The sequence below is a fragment of the Pollicipes pollicipes genome, unplaced genomic scaffold, assembly GCF_011947565.3.
Source record: "Pollicipes pollicipes isolate AB1234 unplaced genomic scaffold, Ppol_2.1 Scaffold_7261;HRSCAF=8764_pilon_pilon_pilon, whole genome shotgun sequence".
NCBI classification, from domain to species: domain Eukaryota; kingdom Metazoa; phylum Arthropoda; class Thecostraca; order Pollicipedomorpha; family Pollicipedidae; genus Pollicipes; species Pollicipes pollicipes.
Window position 1 is genome coordinate 23,577,804 of NW_023597054.1, and position 17,969 is coordinate 23,595,772.

At 55.1% G+C, this 17,969-nt stretch overlaps 1 protein-coding gene across 1 annotated transcript in view; it reads left to right on the forward strand.

Moving 5' to 3' along the window:
- The window catches only part of LOC119111858 (unconventional myosin-Ia), a gene marked incomplete in the record, with an annotated part of 106,475 nt that overhangs the window by 49,987 nt on the left and 38,519 nt on the right, over nt 1–17,969 (forward strand).

Sequence of the window (17,969 nt, forward strand, 5' to 3'; positions counted from 1 at the left end):
CCTTACTGAGAATGGTTGTGCACCACTGGTGCTGATCATTAAGTCATTTGCAGCACAGCCTAACCAAAGGGCTTCATTGCAAAGAGGATCGAAGGGACACTAATAAGGCTCAAGCTAAGACGCACAACAGACGTCGGAATATTCTTCCTGAGAACAAAACCGTGGCCGAGTGAGAACTGCTCGGGCTGAAACCTCGGAGGCGTCACGTCCTGCAGCGGGCAGCGGTTAGGTCGGCACCGGTGGGCTGAGCCCCTGTCGGTGCCGTGCCCTGCAGTGGACGACAGTTAGGCCAGCCCCGCTGGGCTGAGGCCCTGGGTGGCGTGCCCTGCAGCGGGCGGCGGTTAGCCCGGCACCGCTGGGCTGAGGCCCTGTCGGCGCCGTGCTCTGCAGCGGGCGGCGGTTAGCCCGGCACCGGTGGGGTGAGGCCCTGTCGGTGCCGTGCTCTGCAGGGGGGCGGTTAGCCGGCACCGCTGAGCTGAGGCCCTGTCGCTGCCGTGCCATGCAGCGGGCGGCGGTTAGGCCGGCCCCGCTGGGCTGAGGCCCTGTCGTGTGCCGTGCTCTGCAGCGGGCGGCGGTTAGGCCAGCCCCGCTGAGCTGAGGGCCTGTCGGTGCCGTGCTCTGCAGCGGGCGGCGCAGCGACTACGCCAGCCGACGGACACATTCTTGGCACGGCGGCGCGACACCTCAACGTTTCGGCCCGTCGCGCGGTCTGCCCCCCCCTTCCCCCCCCCCCCCGCCTCCGCTCACCGCCGCCCGCCGTAGGTGCCGCGACGCGACACCTCATCGACAGGAGAAGAAAGCGATTCCGCAGGTCGCAGTACACCACAGGCACAGCGCAGTCTGATGCCGGGCAGATCAAGATGGGTCAGGACCCAAGATCACCTGGTTTGTGGCATTGAATCCACTAGTTGTTTGCCTTACAGTTAGTAGGAATTTAGGTTCTGCTTTTAGTTTTGGCCCACACAGATGCGCGTCGCAGCTTAACCCTGTAACGGCGTAATAACATGTCTTGCTCATGCAATGCAAAAGCAAAGCTTCATTCAACGAAGATAACATAGTCCATCATACGGAGGTTAGAACCCAGCTTGACAGATGCTTCTACTGGCTTCGGACAGGAAAACAAAAAGCCCATCATAAAACAAATTCAAACAGCTCAGGCAAGTAGTAGCTGATGGCAACAACGAGCTCCGCAGAGCTCGAAAGCCGAGTGTGTACGTGTTCAAGCGTTTAATAAATCAATGACATGCGAACGATGCATCGGTGGTGGGGTAGCCGTCGCTATAACCGAGTTAAACATGGAGAGAGGGATGGGCACCAGTGATCAATATCACCCGATGAACACCCGTGAAACATATTTATCTAAGCCTTGTGTGGACCACCGAGGCCCTAAAAGCGACGAGAGAGGGAAGTAAGAAATGTTACAAAGAATTTACAGGATACGATCAAGGGGGGGTGTCCGTACAGCAGAGAGGCAAGGAAGCGGAATAAATAGTCTGCTGGCGGCTGGGCCACAGCGGCGGACGGGAAGAGAGGGAGGGGGAGGGGGGGGGGCGGCATCCATGAGTGACGCGTCCCGTGAAGACCGCCACTGCATGCTGCATGACTGGTGAGGACGAAATGCAATTGACCTCAGTGGGGCACGCCCCGTAATAACGGCCACCACGTGCTGAATGCCAGCAGACAGTGTCACATGACGTCACAGTGAAACGTCAGGTGTAGACGACCATTCGGCATCGAGTAACAAAAGACAGAGCGCTGGTGACGTCAGTGTAACACGATTTGTGGTGACGATCGTTTGGTGCTGATTGTTAGAGAGGAGGAAACTGGTGCTGAGTAGAGGACGGCTGAGTACCGGTGACGTCAGAGGGACCCGTTCTGTACTGGCGGTTTCTGCGTGGTGGGTCATTAGTACAGAGTGTTGTGAGCAATGTTCGTGGAATGCCCCCTGTAGTGTCGGCCATTGGATGCTGCTTGATAGCGGACAGAGTCCTGATAACGCCTGCAGCACATGCCCTGTGGTGACGACGCTGGGTGTTAAGCGGCACAGGACCGAGCTCCGCTGACGCCCGTGGGATGCCTCCTATGGCGACGGTAGATGGGTTCTGAGCGGCCAAAGACGGAGTGCCAGTGACGTCAGTGGGACGCCTCCCGCGGTGGTGGTCGCTGGGTGTTGAGTGACGGAAGACGGAGTGCTGGTGACGTCAGAGGGACGGAGGCGGCGGTGACAGACGGGAGCCACCGTCCTGGTGGGCGTCGCGGGCGTCGCCGGCGAGACGAGGACGGGAGAGAGGAGAGCGCAGGGGGGGGGGGGGTGGGTGCAGCGGCACGTGACTCAGAGGCCGGGCGGCTGCCAGCCGGACGTCGCGGCTGGCCGAGTCATCGCCGACCCAGGCCGGAGGGCGCGGAAGGGACGGTGACGCCGAAGGCAGCCGGCCAAGGACCGACGGTCAGGACTGGCCGCCCATGGGACACGGGTACAAGCCGGTCAGGGACAGGCCGCTGCCGGTCCCCAGATGAAGATCGTCAGGAACAGGCCGCTGTCAGCTCTCGGCTGAGGCCGTTCAGTGTCATATCACTACCAGCTCTCCGGCTGAAGTCGATCAGTGCCAGACCACTACCAGCTCTCCGGCTGAAGCCGGTCAGTGTCAGACCACCACCAGCTCTCCGGCTGAAGCCGGTCGGCGTCAGACCGCTGTCAGCTTTCCGGCTGAAGCCGGTGGGCAGGAACAGACCGCTGCCAGCTCTACGGCTGAAGCCGGTGGGCAGGAACAGACCACTACCAGCTCTCCGGCTGGAGCCAATGGGCAGGAACAGATCACTGTCAGCTCTACGGCTGAAGCCGGTCAGCGTCAGACCGCTGTCAGCTCTCCGGCTGGAGCCGGTCAGTGTCAGACCACTACCAGCTCTCCGGCTGGAGCCGGTCCCGGAACAGACCGCTGTCAGCTCTCCGGCTGAAGTCCATCAGTGTCAGACTTCTGCCAGCTCTCCGGCTGGAGCCGGTCCGGAACAGACCGTTACCAGCCATTCAGCCGCAGACGACCAGTGGCGATCACCGGCTGAGGCGCGGCCCATCCGCTTACGGACGCCTTTACCTATGCAGGCGCTATTTGCGCAGTTCGCTCCGGCGCCTCAGCCGTACGGAAATGAGGGGCGTCACTAAGAGACGTAATTGCGAGCTGACCGTGCAGCCGCCAGCGTAAACAAAGCCGCCGGAGCGCCGACAAGTCCACTACAGACGAGGGCGGGCAATAACCGTGCATCTCTGATGTTTGTAGGAAACTAAGAAGGGATTATTGCGATTCCTCTACAACGTGGTGGCTTCAAATTTAGTTTCTTTCGCTTTCAAATTTAGTTTGTAGCTATCAGATATCTAGGCTGTGTCGGTCACTGTTCCGGGATTTTTTTAAAAGTCTTTCGACATTGAACAGGTTCCCGCTGGTCACTGTCTGACATGGAGACTGCAACCAATGTGTGTCTTGCTAGATCGGACGGCTCGACAATAGCACAGAAGCCCACAACCCAAATGCGCCTGATTTGACGCTAAACCACGATGACGTCATCTAAAACTTAATTCCATTCGGAAATGGACCACTTTACGTTGCTGCGTATCTTTGGCTACTACGATGTAGGTGAACTGTGACTTGTGCTCCTGTGCTGAGTGAAGCCCTGCCCGTGCATGTGGTCTGTGCTGCCTGCGTTGATGCCGCATCAGTCCCCACACCACCGGCCGGACTGCCCGCCTGTCGTGTGGGCGGTGCGCGGCTGTGGACGCGAGCCCATGCCTGCCTCACCCGAGGTACGGGCGCCGAATACCGGACGCGTCAGACGCTGCCCGGGCGGCCGGCCGCGCTCGCCGGGCGCGGCCGCTGTACCTGCGTAGGTGGCGGCCGGCTGCAGGATCGGTGAGCAGGCGGTGCTGCCGCGCGACACGCAGTCGTACGGCCCGGCCGGCATCAAACGCTGCGTCAGTGCCGCCTTCAGCGCCTCAAAGCTAACCAGCAACAGATCCCCCGTGCCCAACACCTCTGCGAACAGCCGGCGTGTGCGATCAGGCGCGCGGAGCGGACGGGGCCGGCCGGGCGGCGCCGGGGAGGTCCCGCGGCACGGCACGGCACGGCACAGCATGACACGTGCCTTACGAGCATTCGGTACGTCACGGAACAGCGCGGGCTCTGCTACATCTGTGCCGCGTATTAACACCGAACAGGCAAACTTCGGGGCACGCATGCGACAATATTTACGTTTGATCAATGCAGCTGACCTACGACAACAGTATACGGCAGACCTGAGGCGGCATAATGCATGATTAACAGGACGGTTGAACGCCTCATTGTATGTTCATCACAAAAAAGCAGCGACAAAAATGATTAATGTGCCATGCAGACGATGCATTTACATTTTTGGCGATGCGGACAGCTAAATTACGTCAAGCACAATGAACAGCCATCAATTCAGAACACATACCAGATCACGAAGCAAACTGCAGTGTAAAAACAGCCATGCGCGGCGCGCGTAAGCGGGCAGGCGGGCGCGAAGCGTCGCTGACCGGGGTTTTGTTCCCTCGAGCTCGCACTCATGCTCAAAAGAATGCCAACGTAATGAATAGTGTCTTGATGGTGGAGTGTTGTCGGAAGATCTTGAAATCCTGTAGGTGTTCTGCCGCGGCAAATCAGGTGTTCTTTGGGGTCTTTCTGGGTGCGCGCGCCTCACAGATGTTTAGAGCTGGGCAAGGTTTAAGGCCGGTGTTTTAAACAGAGGTAAGGACATGTCCGAACCTGCTGCCAAGAAAGGTTCCACACTGTACTGATCGCAAGGAAGACCTCTCGATCACACGGTCTCTGTATGACATTGACTGGCACCGCTGTCCACGGCCGCAGCAGCCGAGTGATGGTTTGCGGGCGGTCGGGCGGCGGCGGTGCAGGCGTCAGCTCTGCCGGCAGCGTGGCGCCGGGCGGCGGCGGTGCAGGCGTCAGCTCTGCTGGCGACGTGGCGGCCGGGCGGCGGCCATCCTGCAGTCACTCACCGTACTCGTTGTCCACCACGCAGCCCTCCGAGCCGTCGATGTTGTTGACGGGTGAGAAGGTGACGTTGCCCAGCTTCAGAACGGATGCGATCACGCGCAGAATGCCCTGCTGCTCATCGACGGTCAGGCCGAGAATGTCCATCGCGCGCTGCCGGCAGCAGCGTCACACCAGTCCGTCAGGTAAACACGGCAACATCACATCGGTCCGTCAGGTAGATATGATAGCATCACACCGGTTCGTCAGGTCAACACGACGGCATCACACCGGTCCGTCAGGTAAACGCTACGGCATAACACTGGTCATTCAGGTATGGCGGCACTACACCGGTCCGTCAGGTAAACACGGCGGCATCACACCTGTCCATCAGGTAGACACCGCAACACTGCATCGGTGCACTACTTCTGGCAACGGCAACGGATCGTCTCATGTACACCAGTGGTCAGCCCATCAGGTCTACATCACGCCATCACAGCCGTCTATCAGTGATATGCGATCAAAGGCAGCGGCAAATAAATACCCGCGTGACTTGAAAGTCCCTCTTGTCATCCAAGGAGTCATACTGAAGAGGCCTGCCCTGCTTCAAAATCTCGTAGTTCTCCACATTGCGTTGCAGCTTCAACGATTCTGCAGGACAAGGAAGAGCACAGGGAATGTGAATATCTAAAATTATAGTTGCAAAAGTGCAGTGTTCGCTAACCATTTCGCGTATTTATTCAGGAACATTAGTCCTCAAAGTTGATGTATGAGTCACTAAGCGATATCTCTTTCCTATCCATGCACGAAGGCAACAATGCACCGCGCATTCAGACCTCATCTTCAGCAAACTTTATCCAACATGCACACCAGAGCGTGAGACGGAGCCAGCATAACATCGCCGCTGTGCACACGTTTCGTGCGGTGATGACGGTGTCTGACGCATGCTTGGCGTCATCGCTGCTGACGCGCCGGTGCGGCGGCGGAGACACAGGCCGCCCCCGCTTACTGAGCAGCTGGATGTCGGCTCCGGTCAGCAGCTGGTAGAAGATGTGGAAGTTTCGCTCGCCCGGCTGCTGCACCGTCACGCGGCTCTTCTCCAGCAGATCTGGCAGCAGAGATATGGCAGCAGTCAGCGCCGGTCTGATTCGAGGTGGGGCTCCTGAGCTTCTGGCGCAGGCCCCGGGCGGACCAGACGCAGTGCCGCACGGACTCGTCACGACAGGTCGGCGGGCCAACAAGCAGACCGCGCAGTAGTGGGCATCACGAACATCACGAACATACGTAGTCGCTGACACGGACGCACAATTGTTCTTGATCCAAGCAGGGCGCGGTGTGGGCCGCATGAGTCGCGCAGTCGGCATACATCGTGCTGGTAACACATGAAATATTGGCTCAGCGCTGGCAGGCACTCGTGATTGGTTTAACACCTTTGTATACGTCACCTGCTGCTGGCGTAAAGTACACATCCTTCTGACTGGACGCTGAATAGATGAGCGAGGTAGGCATCACGGCACGTTCCTTTACATACCAACCCAAAGGTTTATTTTTGAACGCAGGATGTGAGTTTTGAAAGTGGAGTTCTAAATAAACTTCTGAGGCTGTCGACGTAAGCAAATGAAAGGAGAACACGCTCCCAGGAACCACGGCAGGAAGGCAAACTGACGATGATGTAACGCGGTCTGACAATCGTTCTTACGGTGCTAGCACCTTTGGTGGGCACCAGCTATCACGTGTTATCTGAATAGTCTTTGACCCAATGCAAATAAATGTCACATACAATAACCATTGATCTGCCGGACTGTCTAAAGCGGCCGGTACACAGGCAATACGCATGAAATCACTCTGCTTTGAAACAAAGCGATTTGCAGCGGTTGATGAAAAAGTCGCCAGCACGCAGTTACAGCGATACTCACAGTTCGTGATAAGGCCACCGATCGGGTCCCCCTTGAAGTCGAACTCCAGATCCATGTATTTGCCCTGGCGTAGAGACCATGAATCAGCGGGATGGCTTCAGCAAGCCACAGAGCACTACCATCAGAACTCATGCAGCCGAGGTGACTCTTTTTTTGCTCGAACGAAATGGAGGGTCTGAATAAGCGTGGTCGGGCGCACGACATGCCAGCGGGCAGCTTTAGAAGTGGCGGGTGCGCCACCGTTGTCATGGCGACGAGCCGCGGGATTTTTGCCTCGTCTTTCCCAGGCGATAGATGTGTCTGAAGCAACGCAGGTCGGTTGTCTGACTGCAGAATTGCAGCAGACACCTCCCGCTCTTGATGGCCTAATGGTGTGAAAGTTGTCAGCTCGTTTTTCGGCCCCGCCAGGAAAAAGTGTGCGAGTGTGGGGAGGGAAAAGGAGAGAGACTGAACGACCAAATGATAGATGAATCCTTAAATTCCTGAGCCTTAAACGCGCTAGGCGGCCGCTCACGGATCCTCAAGATTTATCGCAGAAAATCCTTGTATCTGTGAGAGGAAGAGAGCGGTAGTCGACCACATTTTCCTTAGGAGCATCCATGTCTTATATCAGAATACATATACAGCATTTACAGTCATCGCTTAGATGCCGCACGAAACGCTTTGAGGAGTGAACATTTGTTGGATATGTCAAGGAATCAACACGAAGATACGGCATGCTTAATGTGCATGGAACGTTGGCTTAGTCACCTTGCAGACACTTTTAAACTGCAATGCTTCTTCAGATACTCATCATCAGATATTTACCAATGCTCAAAAGTCCACCCACTTACAAAATACACATGAGCGGCATCTATTCAGATCTGCATCGATCTGCACATTGACTTTCGACTGAAGTGAAAACAAATAAATAACATTGGTCCAAATAACTGAACTGTTAACCAGGCCCACGTAGGAGCTAAGTGATTGCTGTTTCTCGTTTACACAGACTAATCAAATACATCTGTGTTGCCTTCTACGGATATAGAAAAGTACCGACAAAATCAAGCTCTCAATCCGTGGGCATCTCTGGAAAATCTAGAAGCAAGCAACCTATTATTGTAAGAACTAGACACAGAAACAGCCCTGGCAGGGGACGTCATTTACACCCAGATATCACAGAGGACAAAACAAGAGGCGAACTGTGTTGTACACGACTCCAGCAGTCAAACTCTCAAGCTGCGTATACCTGTCAGCGTCATATTCATCAATGTCAAGCATTCACGATGGTCGGGAAGGCCACTGACCGGACAAAGCATGCTCATGATGCCCGGGAAGGCCACTGACCGGACAGAGCGTGCTCGCAATGGTCGGAAAGTCACTGATCGGACAGAGCATACTCACAATGGTCGGGAAGACCACTGATCGGACAGAGCGTGCTCACCATGGTCGGGAAGACCACTGACTGGATAGAGCATGCTCACAATGGCCAGGAAGGCCACTGAGCGGACAGAGCATGCTCACCATGGCCGGGAAAGCCACTGACTGGATAGAGCACGCTCACAATGGTGAGGAAGGCCACTGAGCGGACAGAGTACTCACAAAGCGAGACGAGTTGTCGTTGCGATGCGTCTTGGCGTTCCCAAATGCTGCAATGAAGATCAATGTGAGCCGGCGGGTAGCGAATGGCCGCCCATTCGTGGAGGTCAGGGATCGGTCAGGAGTGTGCGGCTGGCCTGACCTCTGCTGAGAGTGTGTGGCTCGCCTGAGCTCTGACGAGAGTGTGTGGTGTGAGTGAGTGTGTGGCTGAGGTGCGCTGGAAGGAGGATGGCTGGCCTCAGCTCCGTTGAGAATGTGTGGCTGGCCTGAGCCCAACTGAGAGTGTTTGGCTGTCATGAGCTCTGCCCTAAGAGCGTACCTGGCCTGAGCTCTGAGAGTGTGTGGCTGACCTGGGCTCATTACAGGTTATTCCACCCGCCTGAACTGGGTCGGGGGTGTAGAAGTGGGGGTGGGGTGCGTTGGGGGTTAGGGGTTGATGAGCGACCCGGACTGGACTTACAATTTAAGCTTTGCCTCCCATAAATTGAATCGTTGTGTGACTGCAACGCACATACCGGAAGCGTGCGCAAGTTACTCACTGAAAGCAAAATCTAAGTATTTATGTCACACGTCGTCCTGCGGAAACCCACTGACAGCCTTCCTCGTGATAGCGTGACGGAGGGTATTTGCACGGTGCACGTGACCTCCAAGGGCGGATGTAGGCCGGGGCACGCGGACCGTGTCACAGTGCCTCTCCCTCCCCTCCCCTGTCCGCGGATGATGAATGTCGGGCCAAAATGACACATTGCTAGACTTTGAAGGAAGTCCGAATCTTCTAAGAAACGTAGTTTGCCTTAAATTTTAATCGCGATGTCTTTTTAAACGTTGACGTTTCAAGCCACGTTTTTCCCACCCCTCAATGACAGCATTCTGAATTCACTTTCATTTGTATTGCTTGAAGTTGAGTCCCTATTTTATATCGACAGGTATCATATTTTGCAAATAGCATACGATCACTGGAATTACCCATTCATTTTACCAGCTTACCGTCTCGTCACTGTACGGCGTCCACCACTCCCCACACACAATGGACGCAAGTTCGCTTATAGCCATGAGACACTGGAGAAAAGACAGCTCACATCCCTTTCTTTTAAAATGCGTACATACACAAAGCCAACATACAAAGCTGTTGTCTCGACACGACTCCGCGCTGGCGTCATTCAAACACCATCAAGGCCTGCCGAGAGCATCGCTGCCGACGGAGGCGCTATCTCACGGAGGCGCCACCGAGGCCACGCCGGGCAGCGCCAGCGGGCGACCGTACCGCAGCACGGCCGTGTATTGCGGTACAGTCTAACACGGTCGCCAGCTGGCCGGCAGAGGAAAACCCAGCTCGTCCTGCCCCTGGCGCCTTATTCAACGAATCCGACGATATGACCAGTGAATGACTCGACAGGCAAGCCACAAGTGTATGGACACGAGATCCAACAAACCGTGCGGTCCTGTCCCAGTACATACGTGCAGGAGCATGAACCAGTCCGGTAAGGTGGATGCTTGGTCCTTATTTCGTGGATATAAAGTACTCAGCCTACTGAGCCCAAATGGTGCACAAAGGATCTCCTCCCCGAACACACACACACACACACACACACACACACACACACACACACACCACACACACACACACACACACACACACACACCACACACCACACACACACCCACACACACACACACACACACACACCACACACACACACACACACACACACACCACACACACACACACACACACACACACACACACACTTTTGGAGCTACAATCTTTAAAACAATCTCACACGTCTGATAAAACACGGTATTGCACTGCTATCACAGGCCTGGCCGGGGGGGGGGGGGAGGGGGTACCCAGACACCAATTTAAACGTTAAGAAATCCAAGGATTAAACGTTAGCAATTACGTCCTTTTCCAAAATGGCACTGCCCAGGGCTGGAAGACCGTAGTTGGGTTAAAAAGCCCTTTACTGGATTGTGGGCCTCTAATTCACATCATAGCTCGTGATCATTCCACCTTCGGTAAGACATATTGGCGTGACAGAGAGTTTATTTACCTGCGCAGCGATGCACAGGTGTTCCACCTCTCCCTGAACTTACTCATAAGACGCAATAACCGCTCCACATATACTCGAGCCCGAAACATGCGGGCGATTTCAAATAAGTTTTTGTCTAAATTTACCTAAAGTCTGGGTGCTCGGCAGCAAATAACAAACCAAACCACACTTAAAAGAAATCAGGCTGCCTTTCATGGATGTCGTCCTGTCTACTATCACCTCTACCTTTCACTTTATCTACTATAAACGCGTCTGCTCAGCAGGTCCATACTGAAAACGTGATCAAGTATAAGTGGTCTGAAATTGATTATTGTGATGTGGTCCCATTACCCCCGTGGCCTTTAAAATTTTCTTTCCTTTCCCGGACCGCAACATCATTGGAAGAAAGGCGAGCTTCATTGTCTGCAACCTAGAAAAAAGCGCTAGATATAGTTGTGATGAGACATTGAATGCTATGAGGGTGTAGCTGCCCTCTTCCCGTTCAAGCCCAGGAGGCTCTTTAAAAAGTCCCCATCCAGGACCTCCCATCTGTGAGGAGACTGCATTTGATGCTTTCCTCAAATGAAAATACGTGACTACGCCTGTGGGCACAGTAATTTTATTATCATGATGTTCTGAGCTTGAAGGGTAAAAAACAAATGAGTTAAAAGGCATCACAAGACGAAAAATCATCACGTGTCAAGAAGCCTAGCACCGTGCGGAGACTATTCCAATCTAAATACGGTACCTTTCCGGCCCTTCCGTACATTCACGAGGCTTCAGTGGCTGGGCCCCACTGCCTGAGCAGAGGCGGGGCTTTACCTCACCCCTGTAGCCCTCGCTCCCCCGAGCGAGCAACTGGCCAAGGACTCCAAGTGCATTCGTAAACCCTGTGAAAGTCAGGGCTCCTGGCAAGGATAAGTGTATTTCATTGACACCCTGTTTTGCCTTGATCTATTTAGCTTCTATTCCTTTTGACTCCTTGCCTGCTTGATTTTTGCAATCGACTTTTTGCCAGTTGAGTTTATGCGTGTGACTTTAATCATTTTGGTCAACTGTATTTTACTTTTATCAGTTATAACTTTGCCACTTGATTTTAATCGTTTTGGATCTTTGAAATCGGACTTAGTGTCTTTGCACTGTTTGTTTTTATATCTCTTGTAATGGAACCCTGCTGGAGAAAGGAATGTCTGCGGACCCGTCTGGCGTTCGGCAGCTCCGACGCCCGCTCACCTTCCAGCACGGGGTTGGACTGCAGCAGCTGGCTCTTGATGGCGTTGACCTCCTTGGCCCGGCCGGAAACGGCGGCCACGTACTGCATGATGAGCTTGGAAGCCTCGGTCTTGCCGGAGCCACTCTCGCCCGATATGACCACACACTGGTCGCAGTTCTGCTCACGCACCGCCCGGTAGGCCTCCTCGGCCACGGCGTACCTGACGAGAGTCGCACGAGGAAACTTTAGCACGTGACACTTCACGCAACGCAAATTACTGCGGAAAGGAAAAGTTGGGTGAGTATAGTAACAATCCCAGGTGGCAACAACGTTTGCTGACCAATTGCAGCAGCCAATAATGTGTTTCAGCTGAGCAATAATGTAGCTATAGCCGACGCAATGCCATGCATTAGGCCTGCTACACTGCCAACAGTTGCTTTCATAACTCAGCCGTCCGAGGTGCTACGTGTCCTGCCCTGTCCTGAGGAAGCGGCGATGCCTCACGGGGTCTAGGGCAATCTTGCAGTTGGAGCAATCCAGCCACAACGCACAGCCAGACTAGTCTGTGCTCTGCTGGTGACGGGTGCGTGGAGGTACACCGACTGAAATACCAGGCCCTCCAACCCCAGCAGAGAGAGCAGACAGAACAGACCAATGCATATCATACAGCACGAACTTGGCGTATCCCACATGAAGTCTTTAGGATGGGAAAGCTGAGATATGCAACACGTCTACATATCCAGCGGGCAAACAAGACACCCGCTATGGGGGAGGGGGGGGGGGGGGCAGCGCCGCGGCGCCGGCGGCGTCGTCCCCACCGGGCGGCTGACCGACGGCCCCAGCCGGAGAGCTCACACGTGCGGTGGCAGCTCAAACCGCGAGCAGGCCCGATACGCGCGGATCACTTCACTGGTGTAGAGCGCCAGCTTCTTGTAGGGGTTGACGGAGATGAGCACCTGCCCGATGTACGTCTGGAACCGGACGTCACAGCGTCAGCACGCCGGCACGGACACGAGGCAGCCAGCTGGCGCCGTCGGCTTTACCGACGATTCATTCTGCGCTGGCATTCCGCAGCCAAAGTGGCCAGCACGCCGGTCTCCGGACCCGCAGACAGTGGCGGACAGTGTGTTCGAGGCGCAGCAGCATGTGGGCTCGCGTTCCATCTAAGACATGACATTTCCCCTGATAAGGAGGGAAAAATTTACGTAGGCGGCTGTCTTGTATTTGAAAGCAGACTGAAAACCCGCACTTTCGGGCTAGTGGGCTTGGGCAAACTAATTTCATTACTCGAACCATTTGACCGGTTTGGTCAGTGTCCAGTCCAGACAACAGGTTGCGTTTAGCAAAACCCAGGCCCATCACCATTCAGGCAAACTCATCGCGGTGCTAATTTAGTTTAAGTACAACTTAGAGAGGGTGTCCCGCCTTCGGCGCATATTTAAAAAAAAACATGCTTTCGTGAAACCTCATAACCAGTGACGTTTAATAACAGCAATGGGTATTACTTTCGTAGCGGTGAGTAGGGAGTCCAGGTGTGTGGTGGTGGTGAGGGGGGGGGGGGGGACGACAACTTGGAAGGGCATTTTGGATACATAATTACGGGTTTACTGTTGAGTATTTTCAAAAAGCGCCGGAGAAGCATGCCCTGCTGCCCCCTTCGCCCCTCCCTTTCTGTTCTTACATCCACGGCGTTAGCACTTCGCAGTTCGCACCGAACGCACTTGACCCCATTAAAAATGGAGCCATTCCAAGGACACGCTAGCCAAAAATTAGCGCACATGAGGCCTCTAGATGAGCTCATGAGCACAGTCGGTGAACCGGTTCATGGCGCGGACTCCTTATGGCTGCGGTGCTGCCTTAGATAGCTATTATGCTTTATAATACCATATACCATATATCGCTACTATATATGATTACTTAGCCTTTGGTACCTTTCCTGCCATTGCCTTATGAGAACGTGGTTCAGGGCATGTCAGATCGGTAGGGCTGTCATTTCACATAATTTGGGTTGGGGACGCCCCATCCCACAAATTGTTGTATGCGCATGTTACTATTAGGCCTTAGGCCTTACATACACATTGTACGTACAGCGCACACACTTCGCCATTCCGAGCTCATTGCGAATGACTGCATCCAGCACGCCGCTGTCCTGTGCCCAAATTTTGCTGGTTCCGTACTGCACACGGCTCTGCAATTTCGTGAATGGTGCGTTTCAGGGAATATCTCATAGTCCATAAACGTATTATTTTTTTGAAGGACGCGACGTACGTCGTCGCGCTGCTTTTATGGAACACCAACAACATTGACCATATGACCGCTCAGGGGCCATGGCGCAGCTGGGATTCGAACTCAGACCCCCACATGGGAGTCCGACGCGCTAACCACTCGGCCGTTACGCCCCCGTCCGTACACATAAAGTGGATCACACATCGTGCAATACACTTATGACACAGTGGCAGTTACACGCGCTGCAAGTGCGGGACAAAGTAGCATTGGCATTGATCTGCCTCTCGCGGATCCTGCCGGGCTCATGCCGTCCCTGCCAGACTCAAAGCACGCCAAAAGGCTGTGGGCGTATCGTAAGACCGATGAGCCGTTCACTGACGCGTAGGATGTGCGCCTTCTCCAGCGCCCAGCGGAGCGGGGAGGTGAGCGCCGCGGGGCGGGAGAGCAGCTCGCCCGGTCCCCAGCGCGGGGGCTCGCCGGCCCGTGCCGCGTCTGGTCAGCACCGCCCGGCTATCAGCCACTCAGCTGCAGCACGCGCGCCGTTATTACGCATGAACGTGCGGGATGATGTGAATTATGGAGACGCGTTTGCAAGCGGACTGCCTACGCAAACGGTGCGGATGGTGCGTCAGTCAGTGATGTGAGTCATGCTGGTTTGTACTGAATTACATCACGATGACTTAACTGAATATCGCCGAAAAGCGTGAGCTGAAGCTACAAACAAATGCCAGGTTAACTCATCACGGCTTTCCAGGTAGACAGTGTACAGCGCATCCTTGGACGTTTCCGGTGCACGTGTGTCAGCTCGAAGGTTACCCACGCCGGCTTTGCGCTGAGACTGCTTCAAAGCTGGCCGTGGCGACTGAAGAATGTGTCTGGCATCCAGGCCTGCACCGGGGGGGGGGGGGGGGGGGGGGGGGAGGGGCACGCATGCCGCAACTTCGAGCCCATCACTGGCCGGGCGGGCGTGGCCATGGGCCTGGCTGGCTCTTTCACACCACGTCAGTATGTCTGCGTGGCGCTGTCCGTCAGTGTGTGCCTTGCACCCTTACTCGCCGGGTCAGTGGGTCGGTGTGGCCTGAGGGCCTCCCTGTCAGCCGAGTCGCGTGCCTGAGGGTTTCCTTGTCAGCCGGGTCGGCGCGCTGTGGTCTTCACTGTCAACCGGGTCGGCGGTGCCTGAGGGCTCCTGTCAGCCGGTCTGCGTGCCTGATGGCCTCCCTGTCAGCCGGGTCGGCGTGCCTGTGGTCTTCTCTGTCAGCCGGGTCTGCGTGCCTGAGGGCCTCCCTGTCAGCCGGGTCGGCGCGCCTGTGGTCTTCTCTGTCAGCCGGGTCTGCGTGCCTGAGGGCCTCCCTGTCAGCCGGGTCTGCGTGCCTGAGGGCCTCCCTGTCAGCCTGGTCAGCGTGTCTGCAGTCTCCCTGTCAGCCGGCTCGGCGTGTCTGAGGGCCTCCCTGTCAGCCGGGTCAGCGTGTCTGCAGTCTCCCTGTCAGCCGGCTCGGCGTGCCTGTGGGCCTCCTTGTTAGCCGGGCCCGCGTGTCTGTGGGCCGGCCCCAGCTGGCCGGTCGCCAGCCAGCGCCACTGTGCCGCTCCAGCGCTGCCGGCCAGGAAGTGCCGAGCAGCCGTGTAATGGGCAGTGGGGGGAGGAGGGAGGGGGAGGGGGGAGGGCAGCGGTGCCCGGTACGGACGACATTCTATGACTGCGGTCGGGCGGCGGCAGCCGGCGCTGCCACCAGTCAACCATCGACCAGACTGCAGGGCGCGGCAGCCCCGTCTGACCATGAATGAGACGGCAGCGGTGTTCTGACCAGCGCTGGCCGGCAGTATCCTCTAACGACAGCGCTGGGCGGCGACACCCAGCACTGGGACAGCGCACAGCGTGACCCGCAGGGAAGAGTAACTCATGGTCTTACCGCAAGTGATGCCCTCCGATACGTCACCAATTGAACAACAGAGGCATTCTTCCCACATCAGGTTTATGGCATACTGCTGACATATTTATGCCATGGAATAAAACGAGCCTGAACTTGACAACTATGAATGACCAAATACCTTTTAAAAACCTAACACATTACGCTGCAGCCCAGGAGTAATGAATTACTTTCTGCTGGATGACCATGGGAACCAGGTGCGTGGCCAGAGTCTTTGCGAAAGTGCGGTGGGGGGGGGGGGGGAGGGGGGAGAAACATAGGGTTAACAAAGAGCTCCCTGATAGTAAAAGACCTCACAAAAAAAGGCTGGATATGAACCATGTGTTAATCAGGGTGTGTTTTTCGTTTATATTTTTTCATTTTCACCTTCCAGCACTGGAAAAAAGTCAGAAGCCACCTCGAGGTCAATTCTGCCTGCACTTTAGTAAAACAAAAAACAGAAAATTGTGCGTTCAAGGGCTGCTTGAAATAAACTGCCGGGCTCTACGTTTTGCAATGGTCCAGTGAACTCTTTTTAAGCCGATCGAACTCATAAACTTCGTCAGCATTTTTATCTGGGTTGCACAGATATATCAAGGACCCCGCGAATGTCCATTGAAGATTAAAATGGGTCAACACTGTATTGATATTGCCAAGTCGTGTTTGTCTGGAACTTCCCAATATCCGGTCAGATTCGATTAGTGGTGCAGCTTGTGTAACGCAGTTTTGAGCATGCGCGCTGGACATCTTAGCAACAAAAACCCGCCAGGCGTTTAGTCCCTAGAGGCCGTGCAGCATCGACCCCGCGGCTCACACTGAGTCGTAGCCAACAGGAGGACGAAAATGATGACACATCTGAAACAGTACATTCGAACGCTTTAGGACATAAAATCATACATTTAAAGAATATTCCGAGCGTGCACTTTTCCTGTGCGAATCCTAGACTAATGATACTAACAGACTGGCCTTTACATCACCGCGAAGTGGTGTCGGAATCTGATCGTGGAACTCAAAGAGTAGAGACAGAATCTCTGCTTTCGTGTTGCTGTAACTTTTTATTTGCCCGTTCTGATCTTTTAACTGTATGAATTAATTTTGAAAGGCGTTCAGAAACATTATTTTGCGATGGTCGTTCTTGCGCACATGGCGCCTGCCGCCTAGCTTACTTGCTGTGGCCAACGGTTCGGTTTTACGAAATCTGCAACCCAGGCCATCGCTCTCCTGCTCCCGGGATTGCGGGTGCGCAGACTCAAGCCTTTTCATGTAATTTGTTTCAGTAGTCGATTGTGCGAAAGAATGGACGTTCTTAGACAAACTGGGATAGCCATGTGGGTTTTTCAACTAATTTCGGCACACTCTACACTATTGATATCCCTTATCTATTTCCGGGAAAGGGCTCCCTTGAGTAGAACACTGTGGGGCACATTGTTGTTCCCGGTCAAGGGCTGAATGACCATTCCGCCCCACGGCGAGGTGTTTTCCGACTGTCCGACTGCCATTCTGGCGACACGTGGCAGGATCCCCTGGTCTATCCGGAGGCCCTTAGAGGGATACATTATATCCATTGTTCTCCTCCCTGAGGCGGGAGGCCTTCTGACCCGCGCAATTAGCCCCGTATCGACGAGAGAACCCTTATTGACGCAACAACATCGATGACCGCCGTAGGTGGTCCAATAATTGGCACATGGACTCCAGTTCGGCTTAACGAACGCATGCTGTAATTGGGTTGGAGAGCCCACCCTTCGGCACTGGGAAGGTACCTCCGGTACTCCCTGCCGGCACAGAATACTTCAACTGCCTCAATGGGAGCACTCATCACACGCTCTCGTGTTTACTGTCACTGTCAAAGGGCCCGACCAACGCAAGCGGCCATTTGTCATTCAGGGCGCCGTCCCCGTCCCCGTTAAGCAAATCTTCCCCTGACCGACCCGAGGCGCCTTGTTGGCACATAATTCCCTGTCAGGCACTGTGGGCCACTGCGGTTCAGAAGCCCCGACCAATGTGAACTGCGGGCCCGGCCTTGCCCCTGCTTGGGAAATGGGCCACCAGAGCTCAGACCCACACGGAGACGGCTGTTCGTTGTTGGTGATGTCTGGCCGAAATAG